The following is a 6,000-nucleotide window of genomic DNA, read 5'->3' as shown; positions in this document are numbered from 1 at the left end:
TGCTAACCCCTCACTATTATCTCAAATAAGACTTATGCCCCAACCCTCCCTGCCTTCAACTCCCATCAGGTATTTCTCACACACACACATTTTCAGAACTGCTCATGCCATACGGGGTCACGGGGAACCGGAGCCTACCCGGCAACTCAGGGCGTAAGGCCAGAGGGGGAAGGGGACACACCCAGAACGGGATACCAGTCCACCGCGGGGCACCCCAAGTGGGACTTGAACCCCAGACCCACCAGAAAGGAGGACCCGGTCAAACCCACTGCACCACCACACCCTCCTGCCCATGAGGTATTAACCAGCTGCAATTCATGGTGAAAAAAGGGGGGCTCAAGACGGATGAGTCAGACACAGGGGAGAGAATAGTACCAAATGTGATCCTTAGTGATCCCCTGTCTTCACATGCTTGATTTCACTCATTAATTAGGGCCATTAATCAACAGCTTTGCTATGGGAGGCTGTGAAAATTACTGCTCTCAGTCCATACATCATCTCTCACATGGTTATTTTCTGTAAGCCTGACTGCATTCCCTAGTTCTGTATTCATTATACAGTCCTATCCAGAATGCAATGTAATCGCCACACACTTATGCCTTGTGATTGGGGGCACTAAATCCCAGCGTGAAATACAGCAAGTGGTTATTAAATTCCAGAACAATTAAAATTGAAGGCCATAACAAGTGTTGTAATTGCAATGATTTTATAATCTAGCTCAACAAACAAGTGTTTCTCCTCGCCTTTCAATCTGAGTGCAATAAAAAAGTAGAGCATATTACAAATAAATTGAAAACACACAAATCTAATTAAACATTGCACATTTCATGACCATAAAAAATGTAATAAAATAGTACCTTGTATAGTGTTAATCTTCTTAAGCATAACGGGGGGCAATATAATTTATTTTCTTGTTTTTTTTTTAATATATATTCTTTACTTTCAGTGCATATATTTAATTAAGTTTTCAAAAGAAGAAAATCAGATCTCATATTAGTATATTCTAAACAGCCATAATGTGGGATCATGTCAGTTTGTTGTTTTACTTTACACTTTGTCATAGAAACTCCTTGATAGTAATGTTTATTTCTAACAATGCAGGTATGTTCATACTGATGGAACTGATGTTTTCAATTTGCTATTCTATGGAGTTTTATCAAAAAGGCACAGGAAAGCCGAAAGAAATGGTTTAATACAGTTCCTTCCAGATGTCAATCACAGATGCAAATGCATTTGCAAAAGGGATGTGGCTGCACTAATGTTAATGTGTCCATGTGTCCTTTGCGTTTGCATTCCCCCAGCCCATCTCTGCCCCATGTACCAAGTTACAGAGGCACTCTGTACAACATGTATGATAGGTACACAAGAAAAAGCACATAAAGATACCATAATACCATAAAGTAAATTATAAAATGAAGAATAACCAAAACATAAATATAGGTAAAAGAAAAATCAGTAATATAATAGGGAGTGAGTAATGAAATTGTAACAAGTATAATTAAACACTGCATTACTTTTTTAAAAAAATATTTCCAAAATGTTTGCAAAATGCTGCTGACAATATGCATGGTTGTTTGAGAAAAAATATTTCACAATGAAGAGGTCATTTTCATACACAAATTAACCCTTTCACAGCAAGGTCCTAATGTTCTCAAAGACATGGATATTGTCATGCGGAACACAGGGAGCCGGGATGGCTGAACTCAAGTGCAGCGTTGTTTGTCTGAAGTTAAGGGAAGAGGCAAGTTCTCAAAACCAGGGACAGACAAAGGGTCAGTCGATTGGCGAACAGGACAGGAACGAGGATCCATGGACGTGGTCGGAAAACGAAGCAAGGAGTCAAAAAACTGGAGATCGTGAACAGAGAATAAAGCAAGTGTGTGTGTGCGAAGTAACGCGAGGAAGGGTGGGTGTCCCAAACGAGATTCCACAAGGGTACGGGAGCTGAAGAGGGTCTTCATAGGGTGAGCGATTACTCAGGAGCTAGTGCACAGTCAGGTGCTGTTGCTTGTGTTGTGGGCGTGGACGTGACAGCTATGGTACAATTTACCTCTATTCACTGACACAGTTTTCAATGTGACTTAAGAAGATAAGCTACTTACAGTTATGCACTGATTTACACCCAGATAATTTTTTACCAAAACAATGTAAAAGAAGTCTCCTTTCTCATGGGTAGTACAGCAGCAAAAAGAATTTGAACCTGGATGTCACAACCATGAGACAGAAGGCAAAATGTTGGACCCAGTTCAAGCAGTGTTTATTAAAAAGGTAGCAGGGGAAGACAAGACTCGTGGTCAAGGGCAGGCAGAGTTTCAGGAACTGAGGGGCAAACATCGTTCAGCAGGCAAATCCGAAGTTGTAGTCAAAGTGGCGAGTGAGTAGTCAAGTAATGGGGCAAGGAAACAGGGTAGGGCTTCTTTTATACCCTGCCCGGTGATTCCTGCTAGATGTGTGTGGTTAGGGCATGGTCAGGGGTGTGACACTGGCTCATTCAAGTTCAAAGGCAGAAGCTCTAGTCACTACACCAGCTGCTATCCCGAGACACTGGATAAAACCATCCTTGTTCACAACGTGTCCCACCTCCATTGTTTATTGAAGTCATTCCCCAATGAACAGTTAACCTCAGAAAAAAAAATTCACCCTCTTTGATTCTTCCCCTGAACACAAGGAGAATCACAGTGCATCCTGTATTTGCTGTGGCATTGGGAGATGCTGATCTGCTGACATCTTTTTGCAACGATATGCAGTGCTATCGCCACTTTCTGAACACACAGACGACTAGGGCTTTGTGGGCTTTGTTTATGGTCACCATTCACATTTGTAAGGTGTGCTTTTCATTGCTGAGATTTCATGAGGAGCTGATATGCTATTAATGTATTCATTGTACTCCAGGAAACAAAAGGGAGATAATAGAGACCAGAAATATGTTACAAGCAGAACTGGTCTGTAGCTGGGTATGTTTAGAAACACATTTTTCTGCTCAGGGAAGAGGTTGCAATGCTTTGTAATATTGTGCATGTAGTATATTAAATTTTCATTTTCAGTAAACCTTGGCCCAATATTTAGGCCCAGGTGAGTGTGGATTTAAGTTAAACACACAGTAAGTTAAATGAACATCTGTGATGGAGGAGGAACTAAATTGATATCCCCAGTTGTTCTGATTGCTTGAGTACAACAAATAACAGATTAATTTCAAGGAATCACAGCATGGGAGTGCAATTTACAGCAGTTAGACATAAAAAGTGGTCTTCATATTCAAATGAGGAGAAAGATAAAGAGCAGTGAAAAATGGGGTGCATGTAGAACAGCACCAGGGGAACGCCACTATTCAAAGACACCTGAGGGGAATCAATTTTCATACCCAACAAAATATTGCTCATGCTGCTTTCTCGATAATCCTATTTATATAACAGCACCTATTTGGAAACATACTTACTGATATAATGAGTTGAAGGCGGTGGGTGCGGTGGCGCAGTGGGTTGGACCACGGTCCTGCTCTCTAGTGGGTCTGGGGTTTGAGTCCTGCTTGGGGTGCCTTGCGATGGACTGGCGTCCTGTCCTGGGTGTGTCCCCTCCCCCTCTGGCCTTACGCCCTGTGTTGCTTGGTAGGCTCCAGTTCCCCGCAATCCTGTATAGGACGAGCGGTTCCGAAAATGTGTGTGTGTGTGTGATCTGAAGGAGTATGTATATTTACATGTTGACAGATTTCAGCATGGCCCCATTACATGCTCAACTTTATTTGAATAAATGTTTATCTTTCATTCTTTACCAGTTACTGATGACTAACTGCTTATCCAGTTGAGAAAATGGTACAACAAAATTGTTTAATATTCACAATGAAAGCTGCAAAGAGCTCAATACTAGTACACACACACTGACTGAAACTGCTTGTCCCAAGCAGGGTCACGGCGAATTGGGACCTAACCTGGCAACACAGGCCGCAAGGCTTGGGAGGAGGCAATACACCCAGGACGAGATGCCAGTCCGTCGCAAGGCACCCCAAAGCGGGACTCAAATCCCAGATCTGCCAGAGAGCAGCACCCGGCCAAAATCGCTGTGCCACCGTGTTCCCACTCAATACTCATATATTTCACTAATCATAGCGATTAAATGGGAGACTTGAGTATAGATTAGATTGCAGATCAAATTCAAGACCCTGGTTATTGTCTACAAATGCATCAATAGAACTGCTCCCAGCTATTTACAGGACTTGATCAACCGCTACACTCCAACCAGACCCCTTCACTCATCTACTTCTGCTCGCTTGGTGGTCCCGTCACAGGGTGGCGAGAGCAGTCCGTGAGGGAGGGGCTACTGTCACACCCAACACCATGCCCCAGGCACCTGTTCCAGTTTGGTTGGACCAGGTATAAAGGGAGCTGGACCACCACCATTTTTCCATGGAGTCTCATTTGAGACAACCATTCCCTTTTTGCTTGCACTCACTGCGTTCTATCTCCAGCTCCCCTTCACCCTCGCAACCTCTTCCTCATCTCCGGGCTCTTGCCTCATTGCTTCATTGCATAACTATGTCTTCAGATCCTCGCTCGCACTCTGCTAATTGCCTGACCCCTCATCCGTCCCCAACTATGATTTCCAGCTTTGCCCTTCAACTTCTAATAAACTCATCTGCACTTGGGTCCAATCTCCTTCGTGTCCTCTCTTCAGTCTGACACAATTTCAATAAGTACTTGTCCTGAGCAGGGTCACAGCGATCCAGAACATATCCTAGAACCATCGGACACAAGGCTGAGGGGGGTACACCCTGGATAGAATGCTGGTTTTGATGCCAGTATTGAAAGGTGAGGTGCAGCAACATAGAAACATACAAAATAATGAGAGTGCAAAATTTATAAACAATGATAGGGGAATGGCAGCTTGCTGAAACATGGTGTGTATAAATCAGCAGGGCTAAATGAAGGTAAATAGAAATGTATATGGCTAGGAGGGCACCCTGATCACTCTGAGCACTACTTTGACCCTTCACACTAATCAATGACTTCTGCTGTCCTTGAGGGACGTTACTTCACCAGACTTTTACTTCTCCCTCTCCTTGAGCTGCATTGCTTGCCTGCCACATTTAAAAGTCCGACATAATTACTCTGGTAGGTCCTAAATGTGGTTGGGGAATGCTCCCAGATCATGTCCTTCCCCTCATTCAGCAAAACAAAAGTATGTGAGCAGCACACTGAGAGATGTTTTCAGGAAGGTGCCTCAACAAAGTGTGGACTCATGTGGTCATATTGCTGTTAATGTCTGGACATGGATGTAAAGTATAATAACTCTACGTGCAGAGTGTATTTATCAGTGCACGGTGCAAACTGGTAAATAAGGTGCAGATGCAATATAATAAACATAGAAGAATGAGACGGACGTGATATTTGTGCAAGTTAATAAATGAAACTGAAATATGTGATTAGAACATAAGGGTGTCACGAAACACAGGACCGCAACAACACAGGAACTGAACAGGTGTACACAATGGCTCAGATAAGACTGAACTTGGGATTCAAAGACAAACTCCCATGGGACAGGATGCGGGAAACCAGTGAAAAGCAAGGATCGCTAGGCTGTCACAAGAAAGGAAAGTAGAGTTATGATTAAGAATACGCAGCCTTAGGTATGTTCTTTGGTACTTTTATAGCTGTTGATTGTAGAGTATCAAATTATGAACAGATGTGGGTTTGTCTGATGAGACAGAATTATGCCTCCTGGCAGGGATTAATACTCATCAGACATGACAATATCATGTGTGCAGTTAAATGGCCGATATGCAAACCTTCCAAAAACATCAGAACAATATATACAGTATGTATAAAAAATACAGAGCATTTGTATTCACTGAGCATTGATCTAAAACTGTGAGGAAATTTCTAAACGCATCATCGGAGTCACATTTACAATAGAACATCAGAATGACAGAATGCGCTATATACAGAAGTGATGAAATGTAGAGACACCTGAAAACATTGCATCTTGAACTAAACATATTGATCACAT

Source organism: Scleropages formosus, chromosome 16 (assembly GCF_900964775.1).
Source record: "Scleropages formosus chromosome 16, fSclFor1.1, whole genome shotgun sequence".
Lineage (NCBI taxonomy): Eukaryota > Metazoa > Chordata > Actinopteri > Osteoglossiformes > Osteoglossidae > Scleropages > Scleropages formosus.
The sequence above is the reverse complement of the archived record's forward strand: the minus strand, read 5'-3'. Positions refer to the sequence as shown.